This window comes from Ceratotherium simum, chromosome 3 (assembly GCF_057802395.1).
Source record: "Ceratotherium simum simum isolate JZ-2026a chromosome 3, ASM5780239v1, whole genome shotgun sequence".
Classification (NCBI taxonomy): domain Eukaryota; kingdom Metazoa; phylum Chordata; class Mammalia; order Perissodactyla; family Rhinocerotidae; genus Ceratotherium; species Ceratotherium simum.
In genome coordinates, this window is record NC_141902.1 from 62,530,224 (window position 1) to 62,554,907 (window position 24,684).

At 36.7% G+C, this 24,684-nt stretch overlaps 1 protein-coding gene across 5 annotated transcripts in view; it reads left to right on the top strand.

Moving 5' to 3' along the window:
* Positions 1-24,684, top strand: part of GLCE (glucuronic acid epimerase) — a 131,937-nt gene that overhangs the window by 38,348 nt on the left and 68,905 nt on the right. Inside the window, exons 2-3 of one of the 5 annotated variants that reach the window (XM_087428600.1) lie at positions 2,251-2,370; positions 21,334-21,424. The exons of 1 other annotated variant lie outside the window; for it this stretch is intronic. The gene's annotated coding sequence lies outside the window, so the exon portion shown is untranslated. Of the gene's footprint in view, positions 1-2,250; positions 2,371-20,380; positions 20,452-21,333; positions 21,425-24,684 lie in introns of those variants that run through there. 3 more of the 5 variants (XM_087428599.1, XM_087428601.1, XM_004421750.3) reach the window with 3 other exon arrangements.

The window sequence follows — 24,684 nt, forward strand, 5'->3', positions numbered from 1 at the left end:
GTTTTTGAGCAAACATATTTATTATGGCTGTTTTAACATCTTTGTCTTCGAATTCGATCATCTCTTTTACTTTTTATTTCTGGTTCTGTTAATATTGACTATGTTTTTCTAGTTCATGGGTCACATTTTATTGCTTATTCATAGATCGAATAATTTTTTCTTTCTTTCTTTTTTTACTTGAGGAAAATTGACCCTGAGCTAACATCCGTGCCAGTCTTCCTCTATTTTGTCTGTGGGACGCTGCCACAGCATGGCTTGATGAGGGGTGACTAGGTCTGCTTCCAGGATCCAAACCCATGAACCTTGGGCTGCTGAGGCAGAGCGCACAAATGGAACCACTACACTGCCAGGCCGGCCCCCAAGATTGAATAATTTTTGATTGTATGCTCATCATTGTTAATTTACGTTGTTTGCTAGATTTTGTATTACTTTAAAGAATGTTGGAATTTTTTCTAGTAAACTGCTAAGTTACCTGCAGGTAAGTTTGATCCTTTCATGGCTCATTTTTAAGCAGTTTCAGGGTGAACTTAGAGTCTTTAGGGTGAATTTGACCTCACTTCTAAGGCATGCTCCTTCTGGGTTCACTGTTGACTTCCATATTCAGCAAGATTTCTCCACTTTGGGAACTTGAACAATTCCTAGCTCTTTGTGAGTTCTGACAATTGTTTATCTTACAGCATTATGGTAGTTTTCTTTCTGTAGAGGTTGATTTTAATTTTGCCCAGCCTCCTGCGGTTCACCCTCCACGTGTACCAATTATATTCAGCCAAAGATCCAATAGAACCCCCATGCATTTTTTTGGATCTCTTTCTTTGTGTAGATCTCTCCTCTCAGCTAGTCTGCAGCCCCCCTGCCCCTACCACCTTGGCCTCCATAAACTCTGATATGTATCTTTTCAACTCAGCAATATTGCTGGGTTTTTGGGGGGGGTTCCCCTTCTCTGTACCATTGTCCGGAAATTACCTCCAAGCAGAAAGCTGGAGGGCTGTCTCATGTATTGCCCTTTTAGGGCAATAGTCTGGGATCACAGTCTTGTGCTGCCTTTGTTCAGTGTCAGGAAATAGTTTCCTATATTTTGTCTAGTTTCTAGTTGTTTAGGCAGAAGGGTAATTCCAGACCTTCTTTGTCCTTTGTGTTCAAAGTGGAAATCTCCCTATAAACACTAAACTTTTCCATTTACACTATAAACTTTTCCTTTTTCTAAGGCAACTTTATTTCTGAATATGTGCAGAAATGTCAAGCCTCTCCTTTTCTTACCAAGTTCAGAAGATAGCCATGATGAATATAATCAGGATCTCAGACTTCAAATTCTGCTCGAGTACTTGCTGTAGCCACAAAATCTTCTGTTATACCTTTGATGAATATATATATGTCACAGTGGATCAGGGCTCTGAATAGAGTGAGGCAAGTGGGGCACCTATGATACAAAATTTAGGGAGGCACTCTCAGGTGCCCTTGAACTACCTTTAGAGTCAGTGCCTCCTTAAGTTTTGTGCCCTAGGAACCTTGCTTGCCTCACTCTCTTTCAGGCTTTGCAGGGGATATTCCAGACAAAGGTCATTTTCATTACCTAGGGCGTTGGTCCTAAATCACTGTTAACTAGATCACATATTTACACAGAGTAGGTGTAAGTCTTTTTTTTACCTTTATAATAATTTTAACTTATCTCCAACCACTTATTTTCTTGAAGGAACTGTAACATGTCAGTCCCTTGGAATTGGCTGAAAAACGGAAGAAAGAAAAGAGTATCTGAGGTAGCAAATACTCTTCCACAGAGCCAAACCAATTTACGTTGTTTGCTAGATTTTGTATTACTTTAAAATACTTTTACAAAATATAATAATACTAATTTTAATTTTAAACTAATTTTAAATTTAATTTTAATTAAAAACTAATTTTAATAATAAAATACTAATACAAAAGTAATACTTTTGTATTACTGAAACCTCACTTATTTTTAGGTTAGTCTGCCCTGGCCCTAGAAATGAATGGCTCTCCAACCTAGGCCAGATTCTGTTAATTTCATGTGTGCTGTCGCCCTCTGGGCTTGCAGCCATATTTGCAGTTTGAGAGTCCCAAGTAAGCCTGATTTGGCTTTAGAAATGAATCTAGGTTTCTACCATGAGAAATTTTAATATAGGTCAGAGACGCACAAGCTCTGATAATGGGAAGAACAAAACTTTTAATCTCACATGGAATGTACTCTTTCTGAGTTCTTTTGACTCTTAACCCACTTTTGGATTGCTTTAGGGTACAGCTGGAATGATAAAGGAGTCCTCTCTCTCTTTCCTCATCTTAGAATATTAGAGGAGACCAGGAAGAAGTCCAGATGAACTGAGTCATGAAGCCATTTGTTTATTTGAACCTGAGGTAAGCCTTTGGGGAGAAGGGCGAAAAGAATTCATTCTTATTATTTTTGGTCCAGATTTCCAGGGTTATTCTGATACAGATCTGGTATGAGTTCTCGTGGTAATAAGTCATTTTACCTGGAATGGCCTCTGTTAAATATCTTCCTCTGGCTGCAGTGGTATTAGGTATCTATCTGTTTGGTAATTCAAAGGTTCTAAAACATTGATGTTGTGTGCAGAGAATAACCGTTAATCTCATGTTACTACTGCTTTGAATACTAAATTTTCTTTACTTGATTTTTATTGACTTCTTGGGCTTTCTTCTTCTTTTTTTTCCTGCAAGAATATTAGCACATTTGTACCATCTGCAAAGCACATTTTATAATAGATTGGAATGTGAAAACCTCCAATCCTGAAGGAAGATGCTTTTATAGTCAAGTCCTTGTAGACTTATGAAGTGGTACCTTTCTTTAATCACTGGGTGAGGTAATAGGTCATGATAGAAAACAGTGGACTTAGATTTGAAAGAACTCAGTTATAGTCCAAGTTAAATCATTTATAGCTTTGTGACCTTGAACAACTCAGTTAATCTCTTTGAGACTCAATTTTTTCCATCTGTAAAGTATGTATAAGTATGTGGGAGGTGGGAGAGGATGTGATAACATCTGCCTGCTTATTGTACATGTCAATATGAAGATCATAATAGATAAAGATGTGAAAGCACTTTGGAAAATGTGTAAAACACTATACAAATACAAATGTAAAAATATTTATAAAATAATTTTATCTCAAGTCCTGTTCTTATCTTTGAGAAACTGTTTAAATATAGTTTCATCTAAATAGTTTATTTCTTTTATCACTGATAGTTTAAAAGAAAGGAAAATGAAGAATATGTAGATTGGTAAATGGATGGAAAACACATGATATTATCTTAGGCAAAGGTTATGAATTACCTAGGAAAAAATTTGTAAAATCTCCTTAAAGTTTTTTTTTGTACTAGTAAAATTTGATTGAAATTTTTACTTATCCTCTCTTCTACTCATAGACTTTGCAAATCCTTGACAGTTATATTCCGTGAGGTGTTACATGTAATTTTTCCACTTTGGATTGTCTGTGAAAAATTATTTTTTAAAATCAATCTAGTTGCTCCTTGTTGAATATGATGATTCTGGGCTACTCTTCCCCTCCTAATTAGTATGCATTGAGGGGAATGCAAACTTATTTAATATAAGCTCAGTATGAGTATAATTAGGGAATTAAATCTGTCAGAACATAAATCACAATGATTGAAATATGAATGTAATATTTTGGTACCTTTGAAATTATTCAGATTACTCCCCCATATTAGAATGGATCAGTGAGAGAATCCCCTTGGTTAGTTCAGTCATTCATTAAACAGATATTAATACCGTGCCTACTACCGTTATGCACCGCATAACGATGTTTCAGTTGATGACAGACCACATACATATATGAAGATTGTCCCATAGGATTAGTACCGTATAGCCTAGTAGGCTATATACCATCCAGGTTTGTGTAAATACACTCTATGATGTTCACACAACAACGAAATCACCTAATGATGCATTTCTCAGAATGTATCCCCGTCGTTAAGGGCACATGACTGTATTGTCAGGCACTGTTCTACAACAGTATACAATAGTAAACAAAATAGACAAAAATTCCTGCCCTTATGGAGCTTACATTCTAGTGAAGGGAGACAGAAAATAACAGATAAAATACATAGATGTCAGATAGCAATAAGTACTGTAGAGAAAAGTAAAGGAGGGAAAGGGGATAGGGAGAGTTGGAAGGCATGGGGATCAGGCCAGAGAAAGAAGGGAACATTTGAGCAAAGGCCTGAAAGAGCAGTCTATATAGATAGATATCTCAGGGAAGAGCATTCCTGTTGAAAGGTAAAGCAAGTTCAATGGCCCTAAAGAAAGTGTGTGGCTAGTGTGTTAAGGAACAAGGAGGAGGCCAGTGTAACTGAAGCAGAGTGAACCTAGGGGGGGAGGAGTAGATGAGGTCAGATGGCAGCTAGTTAATAGAACTAATGATTTAACTCCCATTTGCCTTTTAATCTGAGAAAGAAAGCCTTTGGAGGGTTTTAAGCAGAGTGATTACATGGCCTAAACATTTTTTTTAAAAGGATCTCCATTGGTGGGCAAATGGGGTTTCAAGGCAAAAATAGATCATTTAGGAAACTATTGCAATAATCCATGTGAGTGTAGTAGCAGTAGAGATGGTAAAAAATGGTTGAATTCTGTTTTAAAAGTAAAGCCAACAGGTTTTGCTGATGGATCAGAGATGAGAGGGAGGGGGAGAGGGGAAGCAGGACTGATACTATATTTTTAGCCTGAGCTACTGGAAGCTTAGAGGTGTCATTTATGAATATGGGGAAGACTGTGGGAGAGGAGCAGGTTTGGGGTTGGGGTGGTGGTGAGGTTAATCAGGAATTTGGTTTTGAACATGTTAAGAAATACATATTAAATATCCTAGTAAAAAATGTTGAGTAGGTAGTTAGAAGTATTAGAGGACAATTATGGAGAGAGGACCAAGCTTTTTATCTATCTATAAATAATTTTGGGAGTCATCAATTTGTAGATGGTATTTAAAGCCCTCAGACTGGAGGAGACCCACTAGGGAGTGAGTCTAGATGGAAATACTGTTCTGCACCCAATTCCAGTGTGTGGATTTTTTCCCCTACACTAAGCAATTCTTGGACACCACCCAGGTGTCCTACAGTTCAACTCAATTCTGACTGTCTACTTGGAGATGGCATCTGATTTCCACAGGTTAAGGGCTCAATCCTTTAAGCCTATCCCCAGTCCTTCAGATGCCAATCGTAAGTCCAGGTAGTCATCTGTGTTCTGACCCACCAACTATAGATCAGAGGTTCCAACGAACCCGTCCTTAGGTTTGATTAATTTGCTAGAGCAGCTCAAGGAACTCATAGAAACTTTACTTAACTAGATTACTGGTTTATTATAAAAGGATATAACTCAGGAGTAGCCAGATGGAAGAGATGCATAGGGCAAAGTATGGGAAGAGAGTGTGGGGCTTCCATGCCTTCTCTGAGCATGCCACCCTCCCCAAATCTCCATGTGTTCACCAAGCTGGAAGCTCTCTGAAACCCCTCTTGTTGGGTTTTTATGGAGGCTTCATTACATAGGCATGATTGATTAAATCATTGGCCATTGGTGAATGGTTTGACCTCCCGCCCCTCTCCCCTCCCCGGAGGTCATGGGGGTGGGACTTAAAGTTCAAAACCCTCTAATCACATGGTTGGTTCTCCCAGTAATCAGCATCTGTCTTTTGGTGCTTTCCAAAGTCATTAACATAACAAAAGACACCTTTCGGCTCTCATCTCTTAAGAAATTCCAAAATTCTAAGGGTTTTAGGAGCCTCTGTGCCAGAAATGGGAGAAAAGGCCAACTATATATTCCTTATAAATTACGGTATGACAGAAGAGAGAAGAGGTCCAAGGACTGAAATCTAGAACATTCTACATTTAGAAGGTAGAGAAATGAGGAACCAGCAAAAGAGAATGAGAAATATGAAAACCAGGAGAGTGGGGTGTTCTGGGAGCCATTTTCATTTTCCTTCCATATTTCAAGGAAGGAATTATTATTTGTGTCAGTTGCTGGTCGTAGTTCAAGTAAGGGGGAGACTGAGAATTGACCATTGTATTTAGCAGTGTGGAAGTCATTGGTGACTTTATTAAAGGGCAAGTTTGGCAGGTAGGTGGAGAAAAAAGCCTGGGTGATATGGATTCAAGAGAAAATGGGAGATGTTAAAAAAAACAACAAAATTCAACTGAGTAAATTTGAAGATCTAATTGACTTTATTCAACGATTCACGTATCTGGCAGTATCCCATCTAGCAAGCAGAAAGGAGCTCTGAGGAGCTGTACAAAATGGAAAGCTTTTAAAGGCAGAAAATGGGTGGGACAAGGAAGTCATAAACAAAAGAAAGGCTTATTTCAGACAAGGTCACCTTCTTTTGGGGGAACGATGGGGGTCTATCATGCAGATTACCTCATTAGTGCTGATCAGGTGATTCCAGATTGACTGGTTAAAGGTCACATTCCAGAGAGGTTGAAACTACAATTAGGTTAGATATTAAGTCTGGTTTTGCTCTCGTGGGGCTTAGCACAAGTGACTCCATTTTAGGCCTGTTGTTTCTTTTTTAACGGAGGAGATGTGGACATGGTGAGTATAGACAACACTTTTGAGTTTTACTATAAAGGGGAAGCTGTGCACACATGGCACATAGAGTTAAGGGAGGGGGTTTTATTTTTGTTTTTAAATATGGAATGGGAATGATCCAGGAGAGAGGGAATATTTGACATTGCCGTAGAGAGAAGAGATAATTGCTGGACCAATTTCCTTGAGTAGCTGAAAGAGAATTGGCATCTGATGTATAGGTGGAAGAGTTGGCCCTGGCCAGGTCCTTTCTTGGAGCAGGGACCAATTTATTCATAATCAGTGATATTACTCCATAATAAAATGATGATCTATAATCTGGTGGGGGTTGAGAGTTTACTATACTAATATAACTAAAACTATACTATCTACAATATTAGAGACCTCTTTGACTCTTATGCTACCTGTAAATGCTTGCACACTTTTGAAGTTGGAAGATAAATAATCATCTCTTCCCTCCATGTTCCAGCCTTACTGGATTACCTATAGTTTTCCAAAATGACCGTTATATTTCGTACTTTAATGCTTATAACTCATATTCCTCCCTTTTAAAGAAGCTTAGTGCTTGTGCCCTCCAAATACATACCCTTTCTTAAAGATTTTATTTATTTTATTTTTCCCCCCAAAGCCCCAGTGGATAGTTGTATGTCGTAGCTGCACATCCTTCTAGTTGCTGTATGCGGGACTCGGCCTCAGGATGAACGGAGAAGTGGTGCCTCGATGCGCACCCGGGATCCGAACCCGGGCCACCAGCATCGCAGCGCGCGCACTTAACCACCAAGCCACAGGGCCGGCCCTACATACCCTTTCTTATGTCCCCACTGTACCTTCTATATGTGTACTTCTGTCAACACACCTAAACACTTTATTACATTTATTTACATGCCTCTCACCCATTACTAGATTGTTGATACCTTGATCCTACACATTACTCAACTCTCGGTTCCTTCAATATAGTGTTTTTATTCATTGCTGTGTGCCTATATTAGTTAGTTATCTATTGCTGCATAATAAATTACCTCAAAACTTAGTGGCTCAAAACAACATTTATTATCTCACAGTGGGTCAGGAATGCTTAGGAACAGCTTAGGTGGCTCTCTTACAAGGCTACAATCAATGTGTTGACTGGGCCTGCAGCCCATCTATAAAAGCCTGCTGTGGAAGGATCCACTTCCTAGCTCACTCACATGGTTGTCGGCAGGATTCATTTCCTCGTTGGGCTGTTGGCCAGAGGCCTCCCTTGGTTTCTTGCCACATGGAACTCTCCAGAGAGCATCTTATTCAGAGCAAGCAATCAAGATCAGAGCAAGAAAGTGAGAGGGCAAGAAAGAGTGCCAGCAAAAGAGAATGTTAGCAAGAAGGACGTCACAGTCATTTATAACCTAATCACAGAAGTGACATCCTGTCACTTTTGCCATATTCTGGTCTTTAGAAGGAAGTCAGTTGGCCCAGCTGACACTTAGTTACAGAAGCATGTGAATACCAGGAGATGGGGATCATTGGATCATCAGTCATCTTAGAAGTCTGCCACCCAGTCCCCAACCCTGGTATTATAAAATGCTTAACTTGTTGAGTGAATTAACCTTTTCCTAGGCACCCTCATAAGTGGTAGCATACATTTGTAAGAGGACTGGCCAACGGTGAGAATTCAGTTTGAGACTGTCAAACAATAACTTGGTACTCAGGAATTCTTTCAACCCGTGTTTCTGGTGTCATTAATGATTTGCATTTATGAAATAAGTTAATATTAGTGAAAAGTTAAAATCATTTTATATCTTTAGCACCTAACAAAATCAGAAATGCTGTTTAAGAAAATCAGAATACATGCAGTATATAATTTAATGAGAATTCAAGAAATAGTCTAATAGCAAGCTATATTTTGAGATAATTCAACCTCCCAGTCATTTGCAATACATATGCTATTTTATGACCTGGATAGATATAATGATATATCAAAATCTGTGCAATTGAAGTTTAGCTAAATTTGATCCCTATTGTAAAATAATCTTTCCTTACAAAAATAAGCTCTTAACAGGTTGGAATAAGAAGCAGATCATGAATTTCTGTGTTTTTTTTTTTTTTTTTTTGCATAGTTTAAATGTCAAGGCAATTTAATCTTTAGAAAGGAACTAAGGAATCTCATCCTAGACTTATAACATGTTAGATATGAGAAATAACTTGTCCAACCTTGTCTTTTTGTAGGTGAGGAAATGGCTACCCAGCGATGTACCCAGGCTTGCTGGTGGCAGAGCCAATGCCAGATCCCAGGCCTCCCGATTCCATTGTACCATGCCACATTGCTAATAACAAACCATAGTGGAACCACTTAGAGATCTTTAAAAGTACTTAAGCTTGTCCCATCCCAAGACATTCTGATTTAATTGATATGGAGTAGAACTGGAGCACTGGGACTTTTCAAAAACTGCGAGTTTGGGAACCTGCTCCCTAAGGAATTAGTTTGCTTAAGGACTTGGAACCAGAGTAAAATCAATAGTATAGACTTCTGTCTATTCTGATTCCTTAATCATATATTTGGCTGGGTTTTATCTGGGCAGTAAGAAAAATCTTTACATTGAGAAATAGCCAAGAGTTCTGCTGAACAAAATCTTTCTTAAAAAAGCTGTCCTTTCACACACTAGTGTATATTTTGTAAATGAGATAGTCTGCAACAAAATTCTTCTTAATCGTGAAATAGGAGAACAGTTCTTTGACACTGATCAGGCAAGGAGAAAGTCTTCTGCCATCTGTGTTGTGGAATGCTTTGCTGTTGTTTTAACTAGATAAAATTCTAATTACTGTTAAACAGATTGTTTATGAGTTTGTTTTTAGTATTTTAAAAGCAAGTGTATAAATATAAAGAGGAAAGAAATGGTTCCAGATTTAAGAACAAAAGGCGTTTCCTTTCAAAGTAAGTACTCAGGATTTGACACACTGGGTTGTTTAATAACACATTTCTGGGTATGTCCTTGGAACTACATGTTGCAAGGAATGTGAAATTTGGGGTTTGGGTATAACCATTCTGTGGGCCTATCGTGTACTCTTTGGCACAGTGCTGATCAAACATTGTAACTAGAAAATACTAATTCATTTTGTTTCAAGATATCCGTTCTTTTAAACACGAGCTTTCCTTCATAGTGACAATTGTGAGAAGTGTGAAGTAGAAGAGTTAAGAATAGGAAATTGTGATCAGATTGAAGCATTTAAGAATTTTAGGTTGTTTTTTGGAGCAATGTCATGGTGATGGCAAGAGGCTATATATTCAAGTTGCTAGAGTAGAGGTTAAAAGGGGTGTATTAGTTTTATGTTGCTGCCATAACAAATCACTCCAAATTTAGTGGCTTGCTTAACAGAAATTTATCTTACAGTTCTGTAGGTCATTAGGACAATATGGGGGTCCCACTGGGCTAAAATCAAGATTTCAGCGGGGCAGTGTTCCTTTCTGGAGGCTGTAGGGCAGGACTCTTTTCCTTGCAGTTGTAGGGCTTAGATTCCAGTTGCCTTACTGGCTGTCAGCTGAGGGCCCTTCCCAGCTCCTAGAGACCTACTCTCATTCCTTGGCTTGTGGCTTTCCTTCCTCCATTTTCAAAGCCAGCAACAACAGGTCAAGGCCCTTTCATACTTCCCGATATCTCCTCCTCCTTACATCTCATCTCTCTGACCTACCTTCTGTCTTCCTCTTCCATTTTAAAGGACTCATGTGATTAGATTGGGCCTACTTGGATAATACAGGATAATCTCCCCACCTCAGTGTCCTTAACCTTAATTATAACTGAAAGTCCCTTTTGCCTTGTAAGGAAAGCTAGGCTGGGGTCTGGGGGGAAAGGGCAAGGACATCTTTGGAAGGCCATTATTCTGCCTGTCAAATGGGGCTAGGTCTCTGGAGTCAAGGAAGCCAAGTGTCAGTATTGACATAGCTGTTGGAGGTCTTCATTTATCCAACAAATAATTTTTGAGTACTTACTTTGTGCTAGGCATTGCAATAGGCACTGGGGCTGTCGTGGTGAACAAGACAAGACATGGTCCCTGTCCTTATGTATATAACAGTATATTTGTAAAAACAAGCAAAGCAGATATAGCAGTGCTTTGTAAAGGATTCTTCATGTATTTCATATTTACATTAGTTCTTTGAAGGCAGGTACTAGTGTTTGTTTTGGCCCTTTCCTCATCCCACCACTACAACAGTGTTTTACAGATATTGTTAACAAAGCCTTAGTTTGTTTTTCCTTTGCATTGTTAGGAAACTGACTGACTTCTCTTTTCTGCCATTTTCTACTCCAAAAGCAGTGAGGAATTTTGAGTTCAGCGCTCCAGACTCAGATGACAATTTAAGATTTAATCAGATACCTGCTGAAGAATTTTTAAAAAGGCCTTAAGAATTATCATGTACTCCATTTTATGTTTCTTAGTAAAAACTCTTAAAGTGCTAGAGGCAGCTTTACAAAGGCTGTCATCATATAAATTGGCAGACTTTTGTTTTTTTCCCCCTGGATTTAGTAGCCAGAAAATACCCAACTAAAAAAAATCAACAGTTGCTTTAAACCAGTATTCATCAATAGTGAAGAATTGCCTTCATTAAATAAACACATTAAAAGCACATTAAAATTAACTGTAAAGAAGCACATTAAAATAAACTTCTCAATATGGCTTTTCCATGGATGGATAGACTTTTAAAATAATGAAATGAGATTTGCTCTCTGTTGTTTACTATGGTAGAGCTTCTGTCTTCCTCATATACAGTTCTCTGTTGTGCTCCCATTATGTGCTGGGTGTCAGTCTACTCTTTATGGAAAAACCACAGGATTCTTATCAACTGTCAAAGACTTCTAAATACAGTTATTCTTAATTTTTTGAGGTGATGGTTAAGGTTACAATTCTCTATTATGTAGTTTCCCAAAGCAACCATGGGGAATATTAGTAATGATGGATTGGAGTAAGCATAGGTATGTGAGATTTATAGGTAACATACCCAGGCATTAATTTCAAACTTGACCATCACAGAACTTTTTATCAGAACTATTGGCAAGTGGCTAAATATACTTGTTACACAAGTTTGGGCTACAAAGTGTAAATGTCACATGGAGTCCTAGGGCGCCTTCTTAATTTCAATATATATCAAGCTCTCCATCCAAAACTTCTTCGTGATTCTTTGGCAGTTTAACATTATTTATGGATAATTTCTTATCAGTATGACTCTTTATGTCGCCAAACAAATAGCCTAAATATATTTATGCAAAATATCATTTCTAATAAAAGAAATTTTAGAATAGTGTGTAGAAAATTCATTTGATTTGCTTACGTAGAGATGGCTATTTTCATATTAAGTTTGGGTGATATTAACTTGGATGAAAGAAGGTGATTGCTACTTTTATGTTGTAGAGGTGGTTTAATGTTTAAAGTGTTACTAGATAATGTTGATTTCTGTGAACTTTTTTTTGATGCCTCAGTGTCTAGGAAACTGTAGCATCTGGTTGGAGTTAATTCATATGTAAAAATTCTTATTAAATGGAAACTTTTGAAGAAAGCTGGAAGTATAACAATGAATGGTGCAATAATAAAAATGAGGTTCTCTTGATTCTTTTAAAAAAAGAGAGGGAAAACCCCTCTGTGGTTATGGACATTAAAATATAGGAGTGACTTAACATACGTGCAGTGCCATAGAGAGACAGATGAAATTTACTGACTTATCAAAAGCTTTTGACAGGTGCATTGCGTCTTTATAAGTCAGATTTAAATTATTAAAGAGCCTTTGTTTAGTAAATTGAACGTCTGCTGAGAAGCTGACATGGAGGAATAAACATACAGATTTGCAGTAGGCGCTGTTGTGACGGGGGTCGAAACTGAATTGGCCATAGTGAACTGTTAGAGCAATTACACGCAAATGGCTTCAGTTAGAAAGAAAGGATATGGTTCCAGATGTAAGTCATATATTTTTCCAAATGTGTTTCTGGGGAAAATAAAACTAAATTCTTGAAGCAGGCCATTTCACTTCTAATTGAATGTAATATTAGGAAAACAAAAGGCCTTAAGGCAAAAACTGTTCCTCACAGAGGTTTTTTGTTTTCCATTTGAAGTTAGTGCAGTTGCAGATTGGCTTTTTTTAACATCTCCGATTCTTTTAAAAAAAGTATAACAGTGTGAAATTGTTGCTATATTTACTAGCACAACTGAGAACAATTGTATCCTTAAAAATAAGTAATCATTGAGTTTCACTTAAATACAAATAGTTGGCTGTTTTAAAAATAACACCTTAGACAGACTTAAGAATCAGATAGATTAAATAATATGATAAAGGTGTTCAGGAGAAGTAGTACCTTTGTACTTAGATTTTTTTAATTTAAATTAATTGCTGTGGTATATGGATTTGAATGTTTTGTGCCACGTGTATTTACAGTATAATGGAAGCGTATGGTACTACTGTATTAGTTCAGGTAAGATAGATAAACTCTTGCAGAAGATTAGAATTCATTCTGAGATATTATGTTATCTGATTTATATCCTTGCTTTACTTATCCTACTTATTCAAACAAAACAGCTGATTTTTTTCCCTGATAATAAAGGTGGAAACAAATGATTGTGTTTTAGTTTTTCATTTTCAGAATGCTCTCTATACAGTTGAAGTAGAATTAATCACATATTTTCCCTCCCTGGAATTCTCTGACTATAAATCAGTGTTCTTAAAAAAAAAAACTTGAATGAAAGTTCTTTTATGATGCCATTAAGTAGACGTCAGGATTTTCTCTTCAATTAGGTGGGGCTGTGGTTGTTAACCAGTTAGACTCCTTTGCAGGGATGCACTGCCTGTAGGAGGTGACACAGGCTGTTGATCCCTCAGTGATTCTACACATCAGGAGTGAGCTGAAAAGTTTGTCACTTGCTCTATCCTAAAAGTAGCCAGAATAAGCAAGAGAATTTTTATAGATTATAAAATCCAAATTAAATATCCTAGAAAAACTTTTATGATTTAAAGGTTGTTTGTTTAAGTATCAGAAATTTTTACAAAATGAACATGCAATTGGTACCGAACCTCTTAACCTCAAGTTCGTGTCCCTGATGCCCAGCAAGCCAAACACTGAGACATCGGTGCTTGGAGATTAAGGTTTATTCAAATTGGCCAAAACAAGTAGGTGGGAGCCTGAGTTCGCTCAAATCCACCTCCCCCAGAACAGAAAGCAGGGAGTTTTATAGAGCTAAGGGCAGGAGGGGCTTCAGGGAAACAAAGGGGTCACTCCTGATAAGCCTCTGGGCAATCTGACTTCTGCGCTTCAGCAGCTGCTGAGGGCTGGCCATCCGGTGATCACAGCCTCTCCCAAGCCATTCTCTTTCTCCTGCAAAACAAGCTCACAAATCCTTGAGACCCCTGAGTCACCCCTCAAGGTAAACAGGAAAAACGGCAAGTTGGTTTAATATCTACAGTACCCCTCAGATACCTGGCTTCACAATAAAATTAACTTTTTCTGTGTAGAGTTGATGAATTTTAGTATATGTGTAGATTCATGTAACCATCATCACAGTCAGTATCCAGACAGTTCTTTAGTTCATAGAACAAAACTCCCTCCTGCTAACCCTTTGTAATTGTACCCTCCCTACCCCACTGGTAACCCCTGGCAACTACTCTGTCTTTTTAGTTTTGTCTTTTCAAAAATGGCCATTAAATGGAATCATACATTATATAGCCATTTGAGACTGTTAGACATGCATTTACTCAGCATAGTGCCTAACGATTCATCTAAGTTGTTTTGTATATCAGTATTTCATTCCTTTTTGTTGCTGAGTAGTGTTCAGTTGTATGGATATACCACAGTTTGTTTATCCATTCATTCATTGAAGGACTTTGAGTTGTTTCAAGTTTTTAGCTATTTTGAATAGAGATGTTACAAACATTCATGTACAGGCTTTTGTGTGAATGTGAGTTTTCATTTCTCTCAGGAAAGTATATAGTAGTGGGATTGCTGGATCATATAGTAAGTGTATAATTTAACTTTATAAGAAATTGCCAAACTGTTTTCTAAAGTGGCTGTGCCACTTTGTATTCCCATCAGCAATGTATGATAGTTCTAGTTGTTCTGTCTGCTTGACAGCACTTGGTATGGGCAGTCTTTTTAATTTTAGCCATTCTAATAGGTTTGGAATGATATCTGATAATGGTTTTAATTTGCATTTTCCTAATAGCTAATGATGTTGAACATCTTGTCATGTGCTTTTTTGCCATACATGTATCCTCTTTCGTGAAGGGTATGTTCAAGTCTTTTCTCCATTTTTTAAAATAATAGAAACTTTTTATTTTGGAATAATTTTAGATTTATAGAAAAGTTGCAAAGATAATACAGAGAGTTCTTATATATCCCTTACCCAGCTTCCCATAATAACATCTTACAAAACCAAAACCAAGTGCATTTATCAAAACCAGGAAACCAACATTGGTACCCTACATTAACCAAATTCCAAATTCTAAGCTCTAGTTTTGCCAGGTTTTCCACTAGACTCATTTTTCTATTCCAGGATCTAATTCAGGGTTCCACACTTCATTTGTCCTGTCTGCTTAGTCTCCTATGGTCCGTGGCAGTTTCTCAGTCTTTCCTTGTTTTTCATGACCTTGGTAGTTTTGAGTACTAGTACTAGTCAGGTATTTTGTAGACTGTCTCTCAGTTTGGGTTTGCCTGGTGTCTTTCTTATGATTAGACTGAAGTTCCAGGTTTTAGGGAAGAATATCAGAGGTGACAGTGAAGTGAAATGCCCTTCTTGTCACGTCTTATCAGGGAGTACATGATAGCATCGCTTGGTTAAGGTAGTGTTTGCTAGGTTTCTCCACTGTAAAGTTATTATTTTTGTCTTTCCGTCATCTGTTTTTTGCAAGTGAGTCACTAATTCCAGCCTACACTCAAGGGCTTGGGGTGATTAAGCTTCATTTTATGGATGAGGGTGTATCTACAGTCATTCATTTATTCAGTCATTTTATATCAATATGTATATTTATTTTATACATTGTCTTATAATCCAATACTGTGTTATTTATTTTGTTGCTAAAATTATTCAGTGTTGACTCCTGTGTCCCTTTGACATGTCCCCATCCTTTTCTTTTTTTGAGTGTTTCCTTGATTTCTGGCACTATAAGATGCTCCAGGCTCATCTTGTATTTTCTCCACCCTACTCCTAGAATCAGTCATTTCTCTGAGCTCTGGTTTCTTGTATTGGAGAATTGTGTTTAGAGACCAATGTCTGGGTGCTAGGTGTACTCCTTGCTATTGGGATGTCACTGTTTCTAAGCCTTCTTAGAGGACAGAGCTAGGAATTATATATCTATATACTAATCTATGTATCTATACATATCTGTAATTGTTCTGTATTTATCCATCTGTATTACATATTAAGCAGTGTATATGTTAAGTTCATACCAATGTCTGTGACTCTAATCTGGTGCTGTAGGGTTCATTCTAGCTTTCTTCCCTTTGCTTATCTGTAACTTCTCTGACAGTGAGAAACCTGGCTTCAATCATTCATTTACTTACTTTTTCCACCCCAGTATACATGTAAAGCAAGTTCAAAATTGCTAACCAGTACCCCTACGAGAAATAAATTTACTAACTAGAGTGCAAGGTTTGTGTACAGATCCTTTTGTATTTAGCCTTAAGGTTTCCATTCAAAACACTGTTTTCCAAAGTTACTTAGGTCAGCTCATTTTCCCCCTCCTCCCTTCAGTGGGGTTATGCCATTCATTTGTAATACAGTCAGATTCATTTGTCACAGACTGCATTCTGTCTTGAAATTCCCTCAGCATCTTAGTTGATTTTTTAAATTTGCATACATTTAAATTTGCATACGAAGTTCATTCATTGTGATGTACAGTTCTGTGGGTTTTGACAAATGCACAGGGTCATTATCCACTACCATATAGACAATTTCATGACTCTAAAAATTCTCCTGTTAAAAGATTCTGGGCCCAGTTACAGTGTGTGTATGCGAGGGGTGGGGAGAGTTCCCCGGGTTCCCCACAGTAATAAGCAATTCTCAGACACCATCTGTGTGTCCTACAATTCAACTCAATTCTGACACTGTCTACCCAGAGACAGCATCAGGTTAAGGGCTCAGTCCTGTAAGACACCCCACTCCTACTCCTGCTTCACACACCGTTTGAAAGCCCAGGTTATCATCTGTGCTTCTGACCCACCAGCTGTAGATCAGAGGTTCCAATGACCCCTCCTTGGAAACATTTTACTTACTAGGTTACTGGTTTATTATAAAAGGATATAACTCAGGAATAGGCAGATGGAAGAGATGCATAGGGCAGGGCATGAGGAAAGGGTGTGGAGCTTCCATGCCCCCTCCGAGCATGCCAGCTTCCCCGAATCTCCATGTGTTCACCAACCTGGAAGCTCTCTGAAACCCCTCCTGTTGGTTTTTTATGGAGACTTTATTACATAGGCGTGATTGATTAAGTCTTTGACCATTGGCGATTGATTCAACCTGCAGCCCCTCACCACTCTTCCCTCCTCAGAGGTCAGGGGGCTGGGACTGAAAGTTCTAACCCTCTATTCACATGGTTGGTTCTCCTGGCAACCAGCCCCCATCCTTAGGTGCTTTCCAAAAGTCACCTCATTAACATAAACCCAGCTGTGGTAGAAAGGGGCTTGTTGTGAGTAACAAGACACCCACTTATTGCACTTTTAAGGCTCTGAAACCTTTGCAGGAACTGAGGACAGGAGACCAAATATTATGACAAAGGATGCTCCCACTGCTCTTATCGCTCAGGAAATTCCAACGGTTTTGGGAGCTGTGAGCTGGGAAACCGTGGACGAAGACCAAATATATGTGAGAAATATATTTTGGTCATCTGAATGACCAGATATATATATTTCTTATAAATCACAATATCGTATGTGTGCATTTGTAGTCAGCCATTCCTGCATCCCCAGTCCCTCACAACTACTAATCTCTTTTCATATAGTTTTGCTTTTTACAGTGTGTCATATGAATGCAGTCATATAATTTGTAGCTGTTTGGATCTGATTTCTTTCACTTAGCAAAGTGCATTTAAGATTTATCCATATTATTGCATGAATCAAGTACTTGGTTCCTTGTTACTCCTGCACAGTATTCTGTTGTATGGGTGTACCACAGTAGGTTTATCCATTCACCTTGTTGAAATAACTTTCTCGGCACAAGATGGAGCTGCTCCTGCCCAGGGGGCCTTGTCACCAAACCAAAACTTATTGTGTCCCTATAAATACTCCACTAGACCAGAAATCAGTATATCCAGTCAGCTGAATCCCCAAACACCAAGCAACCCTGGTCTTTCTCACCCCAAATAAGGTTGACTGTGTGGCCCTAGCCAATCAGATATTTTCTGTTTTTCTCTTCCTTGTTCTTTATTCTTAATCCTATAAAAGCTTCCTGCTCTCTGCACCATTTTGCAGTTCTCTGAATGGAGACTGTCCACTTCATGAAGTGTTGAATAAAGTTTGTTTGTATCACCAAAATTGTTTTATTTAATCATTTTTTTAACAACCTGTTGAAGGACATCTTGGTTCCTTCCAGTTTTTGCTGATTATAAATAAAGCTTCTTTTAAACAATCATATACAGATTTTTGTGTGAATATGAATTTTCTGTTCACTCGAGTAAGTATCTGGGAGTTCGATTGCTAGATTGTATGATAAGTGTAAATTTAACTTTGTAAGAAACTGCCAAACTGGTTTTCAAAGTGGCTGTGCCATTTTCCATCCCCACTAGCAGTGAATGCGAGTTCTTATTGCTCTATGTCTTTGGCAGCGTTTTGTATTGCCAGACTTTTTGGATTTTAGCCATTCTAATCAATGTGCTTTTGCTTGTATTTAAATTGGATACTTCTCTTGCTGCTGAGTTTTGAGAGTTCTTTATGTATTCTGGATACAGGTCCTTTGTTAGATTTGTAATTTGCAAATATTATCTCCCGTCTGTAGCTTGTCTTTATATTATCTTAGATATCTTTCTAGAACAAAAGTTTTAATTTCGATAAAGTCCAGTTTATCATATTTTACTTAATGGGTTGTATATATTTTGATGTCATATCTAAGAACTCTTTGCTTAGCCCTAGTTGACAAAGATTTTCTCCTATTTTTTGTAAAAGTTTTATATTTTATGTTTAAGTTTATGATCCATTTTGAGTTAATTTTTATATGAAGTGAGAGGTTTAGATCAAAGTTCATTTTTTTCTTTGCATGTGGATACTCAGTTGTTCTAACACCATTTGTCCAGAAGACTCTCCTTTTCTCATTGTGTTGTCTTTGCACCTTTGTCAAAAATCTATTGGCCATGTTTGTCTGGAGCTGTCTGTGGACACTGTTCTGTGTGTCTGTCCCTTCGACAACATCGTACTGTCTTGATAACTATAGCTTAAAGCCTTAAAATTGGATAGTGTGCTTCCTCCAACTTTCTTCTTTTTTTAAATTTGTTTAGTGGTTCTGGCTACTTTAGTTCTTTTGCCTTTCCATATTAATTTTAGAATCAACTTGTCTATAACTACAAAGAATCCTGGGATTTTGATCGGAATTGCATTAAATCTATAGACCAGTTTGGGAGAGAACTGACATCTTTACTATTTTGAGTTTTCCAGTCTGAACAAAGTATGTCTTTATATTACTTACATCTTCTTTGACTTATTTCATCAGGATTTTGTAGTTTTTAACGTGTAGACTCTGTACATGTTTTATCAGATTTATACCTAAGTCTTCATTTTTATGGAGCTATTTTGAATGGCATTATTTTAAATTTTGGGGTTCCAAATTGTTCATTGTTTAGTATATAGAAATATAATTGATATTGACTTTGTATTTTTTGACCTTGAAAGACTCACTTATTAGTTCCAGGAGGGGTTTTTTTGTTTGTGTTCCTTGGAATTTTCTATGTAGACAGTCATGTCATTTGCAAATAGGGACAGTTTTATTTCTTACTTGCCAGTCTTGTCAGTCTGGAGTTATTTCTTTTTTAAATGTTTGGTAGATTTCATTAGTGAAACCATCTGGGCCTAGAGAGTTCCTTTTTTTGAGAGTCTTTAACTACAAATTCAGTTTATTTAATTTGGGACTATGCAGCTTATCCATATCATTGTGGGTGAATGTTGGTAGTTTGTGGTTTCAGAGAACTGGTTCATTTAATCTAAGTTGTTGAATTTATGTGCATAGAGTTCACAGTATTTTTTTGAAATGTTTGTAAGATCTTTTGTGACATCTGCTCATTTATACTGATATTGAGAATTTGTGTCTTCTCCCTTTTTATCTTTTCAGGCTTGCTTGTATTGATCTTTTCAAAGAGCCAGTTTTGGTTTTATTGATTTTCCTTATTATTCTGTTCTTTTCAATTTCATTGATTTCTGCTCTTATCTTTATTTCCTTCCTTTTACTTTTTAATTTGCTCTTCTTTTTCTAGTCTCTTAAGATGAAAGCTTAGATTACTAATTTTAGACTTTTCTTTTTTCTAATATAAGCATTTGATGCTGTAATGTGTCTGAGTACTGCTTTAGCTGCATCCCACACATTTTGATATATTGTCTTATTTTTGTTCAGTTCAGAATATTTTCTGTTTCCCCTTGAGACTTCCCTTTTGAGTATGCATTACTTATCAGTGTGTTTTAAAATTTCCTAGTGTTTGCAGATTGTCTTGTTATCTTTCTGTTATTGATAATTTTATTATGGTCAGGTAACATCCCTTGTATGATTTCAGTTCTTTTAAGTTTGTAAAGGTTTGTTTTATGATTCAGTGTTATTAGTTTTCTATTGCTGCTGTAACAAATTACCACAAACAGTGGCTTAAATAGTGCAAACTTATTATCTTACAGTTCTGGAGGTCAGAAGTTTCAGGCTGGTTTCACTGGATTAAATTCCAGTTGTCAGCAAGACTGCGTTCCTTTCTGGAGGCTCCATGGGTGGGTTTCTTTCCTTGTCCTTTCCAGCTTCTTAAGGTGTTCACTTTCCTTGGCTCTTGGCCCCTTTCAGCAATGACCTCACTACCTGTAGCATTGTATTTAAAGAATGTTTCTTTCTACTATTCTTTTTTGACTTTCTTTTAGTTGATGTGTTTAAATCTTTTATGTTTAATATCATTATTGATATATTTATGTCTACCATTTTCTTATTTTTTTTTTCCATTTGTTGCCTATGTTTTTTGTTTCTGTTTTCCTTTTCCTGTCTTCTTTTGGATTATTTGGATTTTTTTTTTGTCTTTTTGTTAGGTATTCCATTATAATTTATTGATTGTGTTTTTAACTGTATCTTTATATAGCTTTTTTTTAGTGGTTGCTCTAGAGATTACAATGTACTTAACTTTTCACAGTCTGCTTACAGTCAATATTTTACTACTTCAAGTGGCACATAGAAACTGTGCTACCATGCAAATCTTTTAATTCCACTGCTTTATACTGTAGTTGTTATAGATTATATTGTATTACATACGTATTACAATATATACGTTGAAAGCTCCATCAGACAACATTTATACTTTTTGCTTTCAACTATCAAACATATTTTAAAGAACTCAAGAGGATAAGAATAGTTTATTATATTTACTCAGATATTTAACAATTAGGATGCTTTTCTTTAATTCTTGATGTTTCAAAGTTTCTTTATGGTGTCGTCTACCATCTGTTGGAAGAATTGCCTTTAGCAATTGTTTCAAAGCAGTTCTGTTGTCCATTTTTGTCAACAGGTCTTGTCGCTACATTCACTCAGAGAGACAGGTTGGAGTGTGATTACCTCATTTTATCCAGTACTAGAACGTGACTTAAACGTTTTCAATTTTGTTTCTCTAGGAGTTTGACAAGAAACTGAAGTTTTGATCAGATATATTTTGAGTTTGAAACCAGAAATGTACTAGAGTTTAGATTCTTTCCTTTGATTAAGGTAAGATTGTTTAATAAAATTTAATTATACCATTACTATAAATTTTTAAGCTTAATTTTAATGTGTGCTTTATTAACACATTTTAATTTTTCAGTCTACCTAAGATTCTGACCTCAGAAAATATTTTCATGGTTCCTTTACCATTTGAATAGCTAATGTTCCATGTAATAACTTCCAGATATGAGGGGGACATGTGATTATATATTTACTGAAGGTGTTGTATATTGATAATCAGATCCATTTGCCTTGTGCAGGAGTCAACAAACTATGGCCCACAGGCCGGTCACCTGTTTTAGTAAATAAAGTTTTATTGGAATATAGTCACACCCGTTCATTACATATTGTCTATGGCTGCCTTACCACTACAGTGGCAAAGTTCATTAGTTGCAACAGTATCTGTATGGCCTGCAAGCCTAAAATCTGTCCCTTTAAGAAAAGCTTTCTGACCTTGGCCTAGAGGACTAAATCAGGGTACCTTACTATGCTGCGTAGTTATAATATGTAAAGTGATAGCTGACTGGTTTTAGTTGTTAGTAAATGTTGTCATGTATGAAAATTAATTAGAGGTTTGAATATGCATGTAAGTATGTGTGCTCCTACCCCAAGCCAAACTTCTTGAAGTGAAGGGTCTGTATTATTTCTTAGGAAGAGGTATTCATTTTCTGGAATAATTGAATTTAAATATAAGACAGTGCCGTGAGCAGTTAAATGCCAAGTGCTTATTTCTAAGTAGAAGTTCTTTATTTTGCTTAGATTAAAAAAAAAATTAAAGTTTATATGATAAAAGTCAAGCTTGTTACTCTCTAAAAAAATATTCACACAAATGTATTATATTTTGCCTTTCTTGGTAAATTTAAACAGAACTAGGAATATTTTGAGAGTAATGATTATGTGTTTTTAATATCTGTTCTAGTAACATGAGTGGTTTAGAGTATATGAAGTTTTAAATGAAACCATTCTGATATAAAACTATATTTGGTGGTTAAAGTTGGAATTATGTTTCTCTCTGAAGTTTATACTGAATCACTTATACCTAATTGTGATTCCTAAAATTATGAGTGTTTAAAACACAAAAGATAGAAGGAGAAATTAAAATTTGAGCCTAGAAAGTCTATAAAAAAGACTTTTTTAAAATATGCTTTTTAGGCTGAAGAAAAAAGCATATTTTATTTTATTTATTTATTTTTTTTAAGATTTTATTTATTTATTTTTTCCCCCCAAAGCCCCAGTAGATAGTTGTATGTCATAGCTGCACATCCTTCTAGTTGCTGTATGTGGGACGTGGCCTCAGCATGGCCGGAGAAGTGGTGCATCGGTGGGCGCCCGGATCCAAACCCAGGCTGCCAGCCGTGGAGCGTGAGCACTTAACCGCTAAGCCACGGCACCGGCCCAAAAAGCATATTTTAAAAACATGACATATAAATTAGAATTTCAAGCAATATCAAATAAAGGAATTTCTCTGTTTTGGAAACAAAAATCTGGAAAAAAAATTTTTGGTAGTTTTAACAAAGTAGAATAAGTTTCTGAAATCTTCATTCTTTTAAGAACTATTTGATTTGAAAAACAGCCTCTTTTATGTCATGCATAACTTGAGATATATTTGGTTTCTTAATAGACTTGTATGAGGTGTCTTGTATTCTTATAAAGCAAATTTAACTTTTTAAAATTAACTTTTTAAAGGGGGAAATCTGGAAATTTATCTGTAAGAATGTACTTTGCATCATTTTATACTATCATACATTTTATATTTAAATCAGTATAGATTTAGAATTAGAGTGTTACACTTTTGAATTATGAAAGATGGGTAAAATTAAGCTGCAGAAAAATTGATAGGAATCTTGATAGCTTTAATATGTGAATGAGGCCACCATAGTAAGTTTGGTTGCAGTCTAAACTGAGTTGGGTTTGGAAAGTACCTATCTGATTCATAGACTGAGACTTATGAGTAAGAATTCCCTTTTAAATAATGGATGATATAGGAAGATGCCTCTAAAGCTGTTTGCCTCTATCAAAATCATATCTTAAGACATCTTTTTAAGATTAATCTTCCCTGATTTATGTTTCAGTGTGGTACTTAAAAGTAAAAGAAGGAGATATAAACCTATAGAAAAGTTTACAGTTTGGTATTTTTCTTCCATATGATCTTCCATACAAACTTAGATTAGTTAGATTTTTTCTAAGTCAACATAAAATGTTTCATTTTAAAAATCAAATACTGAGTCATTGCCAGTTTGACAGTGTCATTGAAATTAGATATGTGTGCGTTGAAGACACAGGCAGAATTTCTTCTTTAAATTGAATATGCTACTTGTCTTTTAGAGTAGTATATATGGCTGGATAAGAAAGGGCTTGGATGAACTTGTTTCGGAATTTTTTCTGTTCATGTCTTTGAAGGTGTTCATACTGAAAATGTGACTAGGATGTCAATGTCAATGTCAATGTTCGGGCTGCTATAACAAAATAACGTAAACTGGGTAGCTTATATACAATAGAAATTTATTTCTCACAGTTCTAGAGGCTGGGAAGTTCAAGATCAAGGTGCCAGCAGATTTGGTGTCGAGTGAGGACCCACTTTCTTGTTTTTCACTGTGTCCTCACATGGCAGAAGGGGCAAGGGAGCTCTCTGGGGCCTCTTTTATAAGGGTACTAATCCTATTCATGAGGGCAGAGCCCTAATCACCTCCCTAATGCCCCACCTTCAAATACCATCATATTGTGGGTAAGGATTTCAACATGAATTTTGACAAACATTCAGTCTATAGCAGTCAACTTTTTGTGTGAGTGTGTAAGGAAGATTAGCCCTGAGCTAACACCTGTTGCCAGTCCTCCTTTTTGCTGAGGAAGATTGGCCCTGGGCTAACATCTGTGCCCACCTTCCTCTACTTTATGTGGGATGCCTGCCACAGTGTGGCTAGATTAGTGGTGCGTAGGTCTGCACCTGGGATTGAAACCTGTGAACCCTGGGCCACCAGAAGCAGAGTGTGCGAACTTAACCACTATGCCACTGGGCCGGACCCTGTAGTTGTCAACCTTTAAGTTTTTAGACCTTGATCAATGTCGTTGGATAGCCTTTAGGGCAATAAATAAACTAGTTTGGAAATGAACCTCCGAGGTTTATTCTCACAGGAGATAATGTAAAAACATCTTACTTTAATTGACTACTCTAGGATTTTCTTTAAAAAACTTTGTGATATATTTTTTCAAAGCTGTTCTTTATACACAGTCATTTTATTTTCTACCAAATAAATTTTGGGGGCGGG